At 47.0% G+C, this 15,008-nt stretch overlaps 1 protein-coding gene across 6 annotated transcripts in view; it reads right to left on the bottom strand.

The window, feature by feature from the left end:
* Positions 1 to 14,628, bottom strand: part of FAM81A (family with sequence similarity 81 member A) — a 69,671-nt gene extending 55,043 nt beyond the window's left edge. Inside the window, exon 1 of one of the 6 annotated variants that reach the window (XM_053594031.1) lies at positions 13,197 to 14,628. The gene's annotated coding sequence lies outside the window, so the exon portion shown is untranslated. Of the gene's footprint in view, positions 1 to 4,445; positions 4,482 to 12,422; positions 12,464 to 13,196 lie in introns of those variants that run through there. The other 5 variants (XM_053594033.1, XM_053594034.1, XM_053594036.1 and 2 more) reach the window with 5 other exon arrangements.
* Positions 14,629 to 15,008: the final 380 nt, after the last annotated feature.

Genomic DNA, 15,008 nt, shown 5'->3' with positions numbered 1-15,008 from the left:
CCTCAGAGACGGACTTTATCCCAGGGTCAGGGAGGCTCTCGGGTGGTGAAAGGCAGGAGCCTCCAGGGCAAGCGAAAGTCTGAGGGGGGAGGAGCCGCAGTGGTAGCTTCAGACCCAGGGCCTTGGGGACTAAGACAGTGTTGTTCAGCCTTTTTTACCTCACAGCACACTTGAACCTTCCGTGGCACACTTAAATTATGTTGATCAAAAAAAAAAAGAGTAAACTTTTACTTACTGTGCTTTAACCTTGTTCTGAAAATAATTTATTTAATGATCTTTAAAAATGTTGGCACCACAACTAAGATCCACTCGCAACACACCAGTGTGCCGGAGCTCACTGGCTGAAAATCCCCGGAGTAGGAACTGAGCCAGCCCAGGGATGGATCTGCCTGAGCCCCCTCAGTTCTCCTCCTCCTCTTCCAGCTCATCTCCCTGACTCCTCTCTTCCAATTTTTTTCTTTCCCTACTTTTCTTTTTTTAATTACTCTCCATTCATTTTCCTTTGCCCTTTCCCTGCTCATAACGTCCCATTGTGCCATCCACTTTCCTTGTACGGTCTCTCATTCTCCCTTTTTAGAACTACAGTCCAATAGACAAGATCTAACATATTTTTCTACCATGGAAACGTGAAATGTGTGGTGGGAACCAGACCTGGATTAAGTCAGCCTCTCAGGCCTGGTCACCTCTGTCTGCCCTGACAACGCTGATTTAAACCCATGACACTGGGACCCAAGATGCTGAAACATGACAATCAAAGCATGGTACCTGTTGTGGTGGACGGAATAATAAGGACCCCGCTCCCAGCCTATCTCTTGGTGTGCACACCTCAAGTGATCTCTTATGTAGGTGGGACCTGTGACTTGCTTCTAACCAAATGAATACAGCACCCAAAGACCAGCCAACTGAGAGTCACCCATCAGAAGGCAGTTGTAGTCAGCTTGAGTTCCAACAACAGGTCACATAGGTGTGATTCTGTTCTGGGTGTAGGATATCTATTTTACAATCTAAGTATTTAGGTTTCATTTAATTCATTTCCAAATGGTTGTCTTGCTTGGAAAATCTCAAAAGAGTACTGAAGAAAGAATAAGAATTTTCACAAGTCTCTTCATAACTGTTCTGCCAGTAGAAGCAAGTTATAAATCTAATTTGCCACAACAGATAAAATCACCAGAGTCACCATTTCATCCCATCAGATTGGCATAAATCAAGTGTGATGAGATCAAGCATTGACAAGAATATATATGGAGCAAAACCAGATGGGAAACACTGGATGGGAATGTGTATCGGTCTCACCATTTGGACAGAAATGCTCAGTATCTAGTAATGCCAAAGATGTACACCTTTACCCTGCTGCCCAATAATTCTTATACTAAGAAACGCTCGAAAAACTTTCCAAATGTGTTCATAGGAGACTTATACAATTATGCTTAAGGTAGTCTTGTTTCTAATGGCAAAAACGTAGAGAGAAGGGGAATGAACACCCATCCTTAGGCAAGTGGATGAATAAACTGTGATGTATTATTCATGCAATGAAAGAACAAATAGCATCAAAAATAAATGAATTAGAATTATAAGTCCCAATGTGATGAATCTCACAAATAGTATATTAAATGAAAACAGCAAGTTTAGGCTGGGAGTAGTGGCTCATGCCTATAATCCTAGCACTCTGGAAAGCTAAGGCGGGTGGATTGCTTGAGCTCAAGAATTCAAGACCAGCCTGAGCAAGAGCAAGACTCATCTCTAAAATTAGCCTGTAGTCCCAACTGCTTGGGAGGCTGAGGGAAGAGAATCACTTGAGCTCAAGAGTTTGAGATTTTGGGCAGCACCTGTGGCTCAAGGAGTAGGGCGCCGGTCCCATATGCCGGAGGTGGCGGGTTCAAACCCAGCCCCGGCCAAAAACCAAAAAAAAAAAAAAAAAAAAGAGTTTGAGATTGCTGTAAGCTATGACGCTACAGCACTCTACAGAGGGCAGTAAAGTGAGACTCTGTTCCCTCCCTCAAAAAGAAAAAGAAACAGCAATTTGAAGAAGGATGTCAAAAATCATGTGACTTTACAATGTCACCTTCCTACAACTTCAATGACTATACAATGTCATCTTCATAAAGATTTAGGGCGGCGCCTGTGGCTCAGTCGGTAGGGCGCCAGCCCCATATACCAAGGGTGGTGGGTTCAAACCCGGCCCCGGCCAAATTGCAACCAAAAAATAGCCGGGCGTTGTGGCGGGCGCCTGTAGTTCCAGCTACTCGGGAGGCTGAGTCAAGAGAATCGTGTAAGCCCAGGAGTTGGAGGTTGCTGTGAGCTGGGTGAGGCCATGGCACTCTACCAAGGACCATAAAGTGAGACTCTGTCTCTACAAAAAAAAAAAAAAAAAAAGATTTAAAATATGCCAAATAATATGCAAAATCTGTAACATCTAAAGAAGAACATGGAAATCAGACAGGGGCATACAGGGAGCTTTGGCTAAATGTATGTTTTACTTCTAAAACTTAATTTTTCATTATATCATTAAAAAGGAAAGAAAGGAAATTACTTCTAGGAAGTAATTTTTCCCCTACTTAAAAAAGAAAAGAAAGACCAAATATGGAAAGAGTAAGGGTTCAAAGGAGAGCAGATTGTTAGTTTCTCTCTAGGACGGGCACCAAACTCAATGCTGCCCTATGCATTCTAAGACCAAAAGAGGGGAATTCCATGGCAACAGTGACTAATCCCTCTGTCAAATCCCTACGCATACAGCATTTTATCCACACTTAACACTATGTGATGTTAACTACATGTTAATATTTCTATAAATGGCTACTGGAATATCGATAGATATTTAAGGCAATCGTTACAAAGACTATGAAGTAACAATATTTCTGAGGTAGCTACAATGTTAAGGTTCTAAAAAAATGTAGATTTATGGTACATACTGTATAGAACTATAGCCAAGGCCTAGTTTAGGTGGTGCAAATGTTTTAACGTACAAGTTTAAAGGATCCTGCAAATTTTTAAGTTCTCCTTCACCACTGCCACTGCCACCATTGCCATACCCCATTCCTCCTCCTCCCACAGTGAGCCATCTACCTGAAGGCTTCCAGTAGAGATGGACAGGGGAGGAGACCCAAAGGCAAAGCATTACCCTGCTGTGTGCACAGGCCTCCAATTATAGCAGCAGTTGTCCATAAATTAACCACAGGGGCCCAGATTGGTAAGTGCCTTCAAATTATGTGCAAAAATGAAATCAGCACAAAGAAGCACATCCTGTCTCCTTTTTAGTAGGCAGCTCACCTCTCCCCACTCCTAACTCCTAATGGGCTCACACGTTCAGAAGTGTAGATGGCATTATGGTTACAAAGTGAATCTGCAGGAAATTTGGTCATCCAGGTTTTACGTGGTCTCTAAGGAGCTGGGTGTACTCACACGAAAACATCCATCTTTGGACACACGAGGCCAAGGACACACACGTTTCTGACACTTTTGACATTCTGGGCTGTTACCCCAGGAACCCAGAAATCCCTCAACCATCATAGAGAGGTAAAGGCAAGGATTCCAGCCCTGGAAGTACTGTTATGTTACAGTAATACCCTTTAAAACAGTGGACAGAAAAAAATCAAAATGCAAATAGTGGCCCTGGGTACACTTTCATTCTGCTTTTCCTTATTTGTGAAATACTTTAATAAGTGTGTTATTTTCATAAGAACAAAAATTTAAATAAATACTTCTTGAAAAAATAAACCAAGGGGGGCGGCACCTGTGCCTCAAAGGGGTAGGGCGCCAGCCCCATATGCCGGAGGTGGTAGGTTCAAACCCTGCCCCGGCCAGAAACTGCAAAAAAATAAATAAATAAACCAATGAACAACAATAGAAAAAAAGCAGAAGTTGGTCCTTTACAGCTACTGCAACCAAGAAACAAGCCTGATTGTGGGTTTAAAAGATTGTACAGTTAAAACACGTTTGCTGTCAATTTTTACCTTTGTCTCTTTCCCTGTGGGCATGTAATTAGGCTTGAGCCTTGTGCTCTCATCAAAGCAATGATTGAAGCCTAGATTGCCTGTACATTAGGGAATCAGATGAACTGTATAGATTCCGTGGCTCTGGGGTGCCACCAGCACAGTATTCCAAAAGCCTGAGGTTCCAGGGGAAGTGCGAGTCCCTCCACGGGGTCCCAGAGCAGATGTGTCCAATGTCTTTTGTGAAATATAGCCTCGATTGCACTTAGCGAGACTTGTGTTCTTTCCCCTCCACTCTACCACATTCACAAAGGGAATTCTGTCAGCGGTAGAAAGATGAGGGGCACTTGTGTTTCTGACCCATCACAATGAATCTTTTAGAATGCACAAATGGTGGTCTTCCATTGCCAGTACAGCAATTACTGTATAACAAGATGCAGCCAAACTGTAATATACACGGCCTCCTTCGGTCTGGACCGACCTGTGGACAGACGCTGAGATGGAACACACACTGACCTTGCTTTCATCCACCCTCCACAGCGCAGAATGATGTTAACGTTTTTAGGAGAACCCCTGCAAAAACAGATTGGTTTTTGTTCTCATCTATTAATAACAGCTATTTTGAAATGCTGTTTAAATCTTCTATTGTTATTTGAACTTGTCATGGATTATGTCTCCCCAGCTGAGCTGCTCTGGGGCAGCAGGGACGACATCCCACATGAATCTGTAATCCCCGTGGAGCCCACCGCAGCGCCTCTTCAGAGGCTCATAAATACTTGTTCACTTGTCTTTTTGTTGTGCTAGTAAGGGAAGGCCCATTGTTTTTACCCGGGAGTTGCTGTGTCTAAATGACGGATCAGTTGCTGACTCCAGGTGCCTCTCCAGCTAGGAACCCTGCAGACAGTGTTAGGTCACTGAGTATGGTGCCCCGGCCCTCACTCCAAAAATGAAGCATCTTAATATTACTTTGAGGGTGTTTCATTATGATAAACAGCTGTATTTGGCCACTTTTCTTTCTAGCATTAGCAAAAGACACATTACCAAATGTCGAAAAAAGAAATCTGCCAAATGCAACAGCTAGAACAGAAAAAATATTATTAAAAGCTGGTATAAACCCTCTACCTACTGAAATACCCCCACCCCCATGCACCAAGGATCACACAGAGGAGGGGAGGCAGGACTCTGTGCGCTCACCCAGACAGAATGCCAGCCCTGACTTCTGGTTCTAGCCTGTATGAAGCCCTGTCTCAGAAACTAAGGATCTGGGCTTGGAAGAAAGATCCAGTCTCCGCCAGTCTGTGCCCTTTTCCTCACACACGGAGCAAAGGGGCTGGGCTTCTCTGCCTAACACAAGAGTCTATGAGAGACTCTTTTATTTGGAGTAGCAACTTGAGCACAGCACATTAATTTTATAACTATTTTAGAGAGAGCAGGGGAGGACTCTTGAGCTTTTCCAGAGATAATTAAAAATGGGGGAGGGGAGAAATCTGAAATAAACAAAAAACAAGCTTCAAGGCACCAGGGGTTTCTGAATAACATCTTCCCAGTTCAACAATTTTAAGAATTCCATAATGCAAAAGCAACCCCCACACATTCTCTCCCACATAAACATGCTTTTTATTTAAGCCATACTCAGCGACAGCAGCAGAATCTCTCGCCTTCCCTTCCTCAGCTACTTCATCCAGAGAGGATGTCACCTCCACAAAGGCAGTCTTGGGGAGCTTGAGGGGGGGACCACCCGTCAGCAGGTGCAGATACCCCTTGAGGGAAGAACAGCACAGTTCCCAATAACCCCAACCACTGGCCACCTTAAAATCTGATCTGTGACCCTCAAGTACCCATGTTGCTTTAGCAGAGACTGAAAAATTCAGGCTTTTTGATGTTTATCAACCAGCACATTTCCAGTAACTCTCCTGATGTGCCAGAAAGAGGGAATTATTTCCCCCCAAACCATTTTTATTATCACCAATAACTACATTTTTAAAATACTAAGAACCACTTAGCCATAGAAAGGAACTGACAAGAGACCATGGAGCAGCAAAAAGCAATTAAATTTTCTCTTTTTCCAAAAATCACCTGCTTTTATATTAAAAACAAGCGGAACAATAAGGTGCCTTCAGTAAGTCAAAAAAAAAAAAAAAGAAAAGAATCAGTAGGGAGAGAGAGGACAATAGGAGAGACATCAGGAGACAGGAACAGACAGCAAGAGTGAGAGAAGGAAGAGGGAGCCAGAGGAGGCCAGACGTGCAGGAGGGAGGACGCAGGTGGCTGCAGGGTTCCCAGGGAGGAGGGGAGCCTGAGAAACTACTCCTCTCACATTCAGCTGCTCATTTGGGGTGTGAAGAACTAGTTGGGCCATTTTTAATATGCTATGTTAGGTTTCTCTACTCCATTTTTTAAAATCAAATGTGCTCTTTCTTTGTCTTGACACATATACATGAAGTTAAGATGTCATCAGAGGAAAGCTCATTTTTTCCCACTTACGACATGAAAATAGCTTCTCCAATTCTGTTTTCCTAAAAGGTCCTATTTTGAGCCAACACCCACCTGATTGGGTGAGGCCTGGGTCGCACACCCACCTTCACGGACCAGATGCTGCAGACAGCTCTCAGGTTATTCTGCGCACCCGCTTCCTGTTTTAGCAAATGACTTAGTCCAGTCAACAAGCATTCATTGAGCCTCTACAGTGCTGAACAAGGCACAGCTGCCACACAGTGGAGGAACTTCAATTCTATCAGGAAATGATACTAGCAAGCCACCATGCCAGGATGGAGAGGCTGGGAAGGGCCACGTGAATGGTAAGAGCCGGGCGTTGCCACCAGGCAGAAGGCAGAATCACTTTGAACTGGACGGTCAGGAATAGCATTTGGGGAGCAGGCATTTGAGTCAGCTACGCAAAGGGGTGAACTCTATGAACTCAGGGCAGTGTGAGAAAGGGTCGGTAGAAAGAGAGGACAAAGCAGAGAAATATAAACTAGTAAGAGCCACCGGGCTTACAGGTTGCTAAGCAGTGGGAGGCAAGGCTTGAACACTCCACGGGGCACTCTGTCCACCACTGCCTGGAGTAGGAGACAGGAAAGGACAATGGAGGGCAGCCGGCATCCCAACATTTGGTGACCAACTGGACGCGGGAGTGTGCAGAAGAGCCCCAGGTATTCAAGGTCCGGCTACAGAGAGTAGGATGGCAGCCCTATAATCATCGGGGAATGCACTGGGACGGATGCGGTGCCAGTACTCACTAGAAAACATCAGACAAGGCCAGGCACAGTGGCTCACGTCTGTAATCCTAACAGACTGGGAGGCTGAGGCAGGAGAATCACTTGAGGTCAGGAGTTGGGGACCAGTCTGAGCAAACACAAGGCCCATCTCTACTAAAAATAGAAAAAATCAGTGGGGGGAGGGTGTTGTAGCCTGCGGCTATACTCCCAACTACTTGGGACGCTGAGGGAGGAGGATCACTTGGACCCAGGAATTTGAGATTGCTGAGCCAAGCTGAGGACCAGGACGACAGAGTGAGACTCTGTCTCAAACAGAAAAAGGAAAAAAAGAAAGAAAGATAAGCCCACATTAAAGGGCGTTCTACAAAATAACCAGCTCCTACTCTTCAAAGTGTCAAGGACATGACACAAAAGGATTGGAAAACTGTCCCAGATTAAAGGAAATGAAAGAGTCGTGACCACTAAGGCCACACAAGATCCTGGATTATTTCTGGACCAGAAAACATCTTATTAAGATCTTTCTTTCTCCTCTTTTGCTAGAAAGGACATTACTAGGACAATTTGGTGACTCTTGAATAAGATCTGTAGATTAGATAATAGTTGGTTTTCTGATTTTGATATCTATTGTACAAAAAAGTCATTTTATAAAGTAAATATAAACATAAGTAGGGGGTACAGGTGTGTAACATGTGTACAAATTACTCTGAAATGGTTCAAGAAAAATAACAACATGTACGTCTGTCCATATATACATTCATGTAGAGACACCAACAGAAGAAGAGAGAGAACATGATAGCTGAGAATGATAAAGCAAGTGTGGTAAAAAGTCAATCCTTGCAGCATTTGGTTAAAATATATATTGGAATTATGTAAATAACTCTTGTACCTTTTCCGTAAATCTGAATTATTTCCAAATAAAAAGATGTAAGAGGTGGAAAAAATGATTAGGGAAGGCAGGATTACAGATGGAGATGAAATAGTCTAGCTTCTGAGTATTACATTCTGGGTGGGATCTGGGAGCAAGGTCAGAGGGCACCCTGAGCAAACCAGGGTTAAGCAGGGCTCTAAGGTCAAGACTGCTGGAGTTCCTTTCCCAGGTCTGCTCCTTGACAAAGCAGTGCCTTATTTAAGTGATTCTAATTTCCCTCTGCTTCAATTTCTTCACCCACGTAACTGGAATCATAAGAGTCTGTGCCTCCCAGTCAGAGCGAGGATTAGGGGACATAATACAGCTGAACGAGGTGCCCAGAGAGGCGCAGGAAAGTGCCCAGTGCTCTTTAACTACCATAGGGGCTCGGAAGTGATGTTGAGCTGGGAGAGGAAGAAGGGAGGAGGCTGGGAAAGGAAAAGGAAAAAACCAAGGACAGGATCTCACAGACGCCCCACATCTAGATGCCAGACACAAAAAAAGGAGAGAAATGAGGTGCAAGTGGGCCTGGACAGCCAGTGCCACAAAGACGGGGAGAGATGTGCAGGAGGGCTGACTGGGAGCAGAAGATGCAGGACGCGGATCACGGAGCAGAGCGATGGGTCTGCCGTGAGGACACGTCTGACAGAGCCCCACCCCCCACCCCAGGGAGCCAGAAAGGTGGGTGGGCAATCCAAGGAGAGAAACTGAGGACAGCTCAACACAGCAGCAGTGTCTAGAACTGCACGGTCCCATACGGTAGCCATCAGCCTCACGTGAATTGAATTCAAATGAATTTAAAACTAACTAAAATGAAAAACTCAGTTCCTTAGTCACACTAGCCACATTTCACGCGCTCCATAGCCAGAGGTGGCTAGTGACTACCACGTGGGACAGTAGAGCTATAAAACATTTACCCCACCCCAGAAAGTTCTGTTGGACAGAGCTAGGATTCTGCACGATTTCTTTTCTTTTCCTTCTTTCTTTTTCTTTTTTTTATTTTTGGGGATTCATTGAGGGTACAGAAAACCAGGTTACACTGATTGCATTTGTTAGTTAAAGTCCATCTTATAATTGTGCCCTGCCTCCAAGAAGTGTGTCACACACTGTGATCCCCCCTCCCTCCTTCCTTTCTGCTCCCTCATTCCCCCCACACCATGTACTAGGTCATCAATTGTCCTCATATCAGAATTGAGACATTGGATTCTTGTTTCTCCATTCTTGTCTGCACAATTTCTTAAAAGACATCTCTTAAGTGGAGTGAGGGTTGGACAGGCAGAGTAAGGAGGGACCAGAGAAACTGGAGAAAAGGGATTATAAATACAGCAAGAGCCCAAAAGAGTCAAGAAGGAAGGAATGAAGTCCAGAGAATAGTGTAGGGTACACACGGGTTAATCTTGGGGAGAGGACTTGTAGATATTTTCTTCCTTTGAGAAAAATAAAATAAAAAAGGATGAAGACACCTGTAATACTAGCAGTTTGGGAAGTTGAGGTGGGTGGATTGCTTGAGCTCAGGAGTTTGAGACCAGCCTGAGTAAGAGTGAGACACTGTCACTACTAAAAATAGAAAAACAAGCCAGGCACTGAGGCAGGCACCTATAGTCTCAGCTACTAAGGATTCTGAGGCAAGATGATCAGTTGAGCCCAAGAGTTTGAGGTTGCTATGAGCAATGATGCCACAACACTCTACCTAGGGCAACTCAGTAAGACTCTGTCTCAAAGAGGAGAAGAAGAAGAAAGAATAAGACCAAGAAGGACAAAGAGAGAAAGAGAAAAATGCATGAGGGTAGTAAGGAAGGTAAAGTGGGAATTTATACTGTGAGATTAGTGGTGGAATTGGCGCCAGCATAAATCTCCTGTGGAACCAGTCAGAAGGTCCTTACGATTCTCTCCTGGATAATTTGACAGGCTGAGAGAAGAAAAAGCAGATAATGAGGGTGATTTTGGATTGAGGACTAGAATATAAGAAGCTCAACATGCTAAGACAAAGGATTCTGGAGTCCAGACAAAACTGAAATGGCTGGTAACCTATACGCTCCAAGTCAATGAAAGGGGATGAAGGATTGGAACAGCAAGGGATTAAGGGATCAGAGTCCTTGTTGATGGTGAAAATCAGGTGCAGTAGGTTTAAAGAATCAGCTGAATAGACCGAAGTCCAAGTTCCAGATCTTGAAGGTGGAACAACTCCCAAGATGTTGGTAGTTAGAGAAAAGTAGAAACTGAGACTGTAGAAGTTGATATTGAGAAACTTCAAGGTCAATGGATTAAAAGAGCCTCAACACAACCTCCAAAGTCACTGGCAAGAAACAAAGCAGAGAAGAGAATGAAGCTAGCTGCTCAGGGTCGGCGCCTGTGGCTCAAGGAGTAGGGCGCCGGTCCCATATGTCGGAGGTGGCAAACCCAGCCCCGGCCAAAAAAAAAAAAAAAAAAGAAGCTAGCTGCTCACATTTTGTGTTTGTTTCTTTATCACTTTTTTGCAGCATCAGGTGAATTGATTCCCACTGAACCGGTGTGGACACCAGAATTACCCAGAGTTCTGTTTTCTTCTCTTCATTCTCCTTATCCTGCTGCTCCTCCTTTTGGGGTTAGGTGTTTTGGTTTTTTCAAGGCAGTGTCTTTCTCTGTTGCCCAGGCTGGAATGCAGTGCCATCATCATAGCTTACTGTAACCTCAACTTCCTGGGCTCAAGCAATCCTCCTGTCTCAGCCTCCCAAGTAGCTAACCCTATAGGCATGCACCACCAAGTCCAGTTAACCTTTTTATTGTTTGTATAGATAGGGTCTCTCTCTGTTGCCCAGGTTGGTCTTGAACTCCTGGCCTCAAGCAATCCTCCCGCCGTAGCCTCCCAAAGTGCTGGGATTACAAGCATGAGCAAACTTGCTTGGCTCTGTTTTCTTAAAAAAAAGATAAAATAAAATAAGGATTTTTAGAATGCATAACCTCCCCCCACACCATGATTCGAATTTGGTATATTTGAGAAAGTCTAAGGAACCATGTTTTTTTAAATGTTCCAGGTGATTCTGAGAAGCCACCAGGTTTGCAAAGCACTGGCCAGAAGATGAGAAAGAGGGTAAGGGGGCAACAGCAGGCAGCACTTACTACCTTCTAAGAGTGAGTTGGCTGGGAATGGGTTCATGGCTTGAAAGCAGCACTAAGGAGCCAGTGGAAGCGCAATCCTGCACTGGTGAGAGGGAAGAGGTCAGCGGGGAGGGCTATTCTTTTTTTTTTTTTTGTAGAGACAGAGTCTCACTGTACCGCCCTCGGTAGAGTGCCATGGCATCACACAGCTCACAGCAACCTCTAACTCTTGGGCTTAAGCGATTCTCTTGCCTCAGCCTCCCGAGCAGCTGGGACTACAGGTGCCCGCCACAACGCCCGGCTAGGGAGGGCTATTCTTAAATAGGAAAGGTGTTCACTAAGGCTCTGGTGCTTAGGAGGAAGAGGTGGGCTCAGAGACCAAAGAAAGAAAAAGAAAATTCAGGAGTGTGGCTGCAGGATAAAAACAAAAAAAAGACACTGCAAAGCAAATTGGAATCACACAGTTAGTGGCCTGCAGAAAGAGGAGACTGAATAATTTGCTAATGAGGGTTCCAAGTGCAATGAGGTATGTGGTTCATTAGAGGGTTTGTAGGGTTTAGCAGTTGAATTCTTGGGTAGTAAGGATTTTTCTGTCTGTATGCTATCAGAATTCTAACATGTAAACCATTAAAGATTGTTAAACCCTCAGGTCAACAAGCTTGCAAAAGCTTACACATTAACCTTGGAAACCTTGTCTTTCCACTCCACATTTTTATACAGATATAATCAGATTCAAATGAATATCAAAAGTAGCCTTGAAGCAGACGGTCTGAAGAGGCAACGGGAGAAATATGTAAGAGAGCAGGCACTTCCTCCCTTCCACCACCATGGAACAGGGAAGTTTACCTACTGAGAATATGGAAGGGGACCCGAGTGTCTTTTTTAGTACCAGCGAACGCTAAAAATAGAAGTGCCACAGCCTACTAGGGCTCAGGAGCACTCCCCCAAAACACACGCACGCACACACACTACGGCAGGGCCCTGAAGGCAGATACGATGTGCAAATCCAGCTAGGAACAGTTCACAAAAAAGAACATATTTACTTTCACAAACCCAACTCTCATTTAAAGAGCAAACTGCAAATGCTTGCCCCTGCTTCTGAGAGAGCTGCACTTTGGTGCATTCAAATCAGTCTAGCATTATTTCTGGTTACTCCTAAGAAATAATTTCTAACACTGGCGTACACAGACTTTAAGCGGAGGGTGCGAGCGCACGCGCAAACGCGCGCGCATGCACACACACACACACACACACACACAAAACCTCGTGCACATTGAAGATATGACTCACTTAATTTGCTGCTGCCTGCCACTACTGGGTTTTGATTTTACCTGTTCAAATACAAAGTTTCCTATTAGATTAACTACAGGAAAGAACTCAAGAGCATCAACCCTGATTTTGTTCGTGTCTTTAGAGCACCTAAGGGGGGTTTACCTATGTATTTTAAGAGCCACCGACTGTTCTCTCCACAATCTTCCATAAAACCATAACGTATCTTGCCACTTTGGAAGCCAATTAATGGAAATCCCCGTAGAATAGCCAGGGTTAAGCCTTGTATACCCCTTGTACCTGCAGAACCGCAGAACTGTACTTTCGGGCTCTTTCTCAGCTCACAGTGCAATGGCACAACGTAGTGTGGAACTGCAAAGAAACCCGAGCCCCTCCTTTGAAAAGGGAGAAAAAGAGAAGGGGCAGAGGAGCAGAATGGTTACCCTGCCCAAGGTCACTCAGTTCTGAGCGGTGGTCTGCTGACTTGCCCCTACCCCTGGCAATCTGGGCACCACCGCGGCTCCCCCAAACAGTTCGGGCTTCGGCTGGGTTGCTAGCATGCAGCCCCCGCGAAAATGCAACGCCAGTTGCGCTCTGTGCCCAACTTCATCCCTTCGCGTCAGCATGCAGTTAACCCTCTCGCCCGCGGCTTGTCACATGGGCCACGCGTACCTCCCTCTCTTCCCCATGCCTATCAACTGAGCAGCTGCCCCCAAGGTCACCGACGGTCTCGGGATGCTCCCGCCGCCCGGACCCGGAGGAGGCGCAGCCGGGGGTCTGGGGCGCGGCACTCACCGGGGCGGGGGGCGGGCGCGCCACGGCCGCCCATGTCCTCGCCGGCGCGGCTGGGTGCGGCGGCCGCGGGCGCTGGCTGAGCGGGGCGCCCGGCTGCGGGCTCGCGCCGCGGGGAGCGCTGTCCAATCAGCGCGCGCCTGTCTCCTGGCCCGGCGCGCGGCCCGGCCGAGTTCGCGGCTCCCGGGGGGCGCGAGCCGTCGCGCGCCGCCCGAGCCGCTTCCGGGCGCGTTGCCTGGACGCGGTTGCCGTGGCAGCCCGAGCTGGAGGCTTTCCCCGCGCACCCGCGCCCAGCCTGCCGGCGCCGCCCCTCCTCCCTCCTGGTTCCCACACCCAAAATAGCCTCTCCTCGTCGCTGCTGTTTCCCACAGAGCTCGCATCCAAGCGCCTTGGAGTTGGCGGGCGGGGATTTCGCTTATTGGAAAATAAATCCTGTTGTAGGGCTGGTTGACTTGAAGGCAGAGGTGTTGAAATGGTGCCTGATTAAGATAATAGCCATGGTGGTTGCCCTGTAATTCTCTCCAGAGTCCTAACATCCCTTATTTACTAAACCGATTTCCCGCAAAAATAGTTATCTGCCCCCCCCCAAAAAAAAACTGGAGAGAAGTTATTTGATCAGGCCTCTATCTGGCTCGTGCGCGGTCGCCCCCCTGTGCAGGTGAACGAACCCTTCGGGGCTGCTAAAGAATCATCTAAAGAATCTCCTTGACACCTGCAGCCGAGACCGAGGATCGGATCGTGTCTCAGCGCAACAGACACGACGCAAGAAAGAACTGCTAACAACCTTCTCTCCCCTCCCTTTCTTCTCCCTTCTGCTTCATGCCCCTCCCAAGGCTTCCTAACTCTTTCCACCTTCCTCTCAATTTTGGATTCTCATTGTGATGCTGCACGAGTCTATTCACTCAGGATTTTGCTTCCTCTCGATGGGCGGGAACCCCACCTTTGCCCGCCTCGCTGCGTCTGGTTCACACCTCTTTCACAGACGCCAGTACTTACACTGTGCAGGTGATCTCGTCTGCCTCCCCCACCAGCCCGGGCCCTGTACGGGTGATCCCGTCTGCCTCCCCCACCAGCCCGGGCTCTGTACGGGTGATCCCGTCTGCCTCCCCCACCAGCCCGGGCCCTGTACGGGTGATCCCGTCTGCCTCCCCCACCAGCCCGGGCCCTGTACGGGTGATCCCGTCTGCCTCCCCCACCAGCCCGGGCCCTGTACGGGTGATCCCTTCTGCCTCCCCCACCAGCCCGGGGCCTGGGCCAGTGATCCCGTCTGCCTCCCCCACCAGCCCGGGCCCTTTACAGGTGATCCCGTCTGCCTCCCCCAGCATCCCAGGCCCTGTGCAGGTGATCCCGTCTGCCTCCCCCACCAGCCCGGGCCCTTCCTCCGGAGCGCAGGGAAGGAGCCCTAAGGTAAAAGAACTGAGCTCTGGAGTCAGGCTGAGCCGTTTTGGAATCCTCCCTCTAGCAGTAATTTGAGAGCCGTCTTGGGGATTCTACGGCTGTTTCCTCCCCTATAAAGCCAAATAATGCCCTCCCCAAAGGGCTAATCCGTCTGCGGTATTCATTCAGTCAACAGTATTACTGGATGCTTGCCAACTGCCGGAAAGTGTGCTTAGCTCTAAGACACAATGGTGAAGAAGGAAAAAAGAGACATCACTCCCCGCTTTCATGGAGTTTATAGCTTGACGTAATGTGAATCGAATAATCACAGACTCATGTACAACTGCCATTGCGACCAGGAGACTCGTGGCCTTTAGTCCCGTGATGTGGAGACCTGATCTCACAGCGTTCTCAGAGCGCTGTAAACGCTCAGGGATT

Source organism: Nycticebus coucang, chromosome 6, assembly GCF_027406575.1.
Source record: "Nycticebus coucang isolate mNycCou1 chromosome 6, mNycCou1.pri, whole genome shotgun sequence".
Classification (NCBI taxonomy): domain Eukaryota; kingdom Metazoa; phylum Chordata; class Mammalia; order Primates; family Lorisidae; genus Nycticebus; species Nycticebus coucang.
Note: the sequence above shows the minus strand (reverse complement) of the source record. Positions and strands in the feature narration are given on the sequence as shown.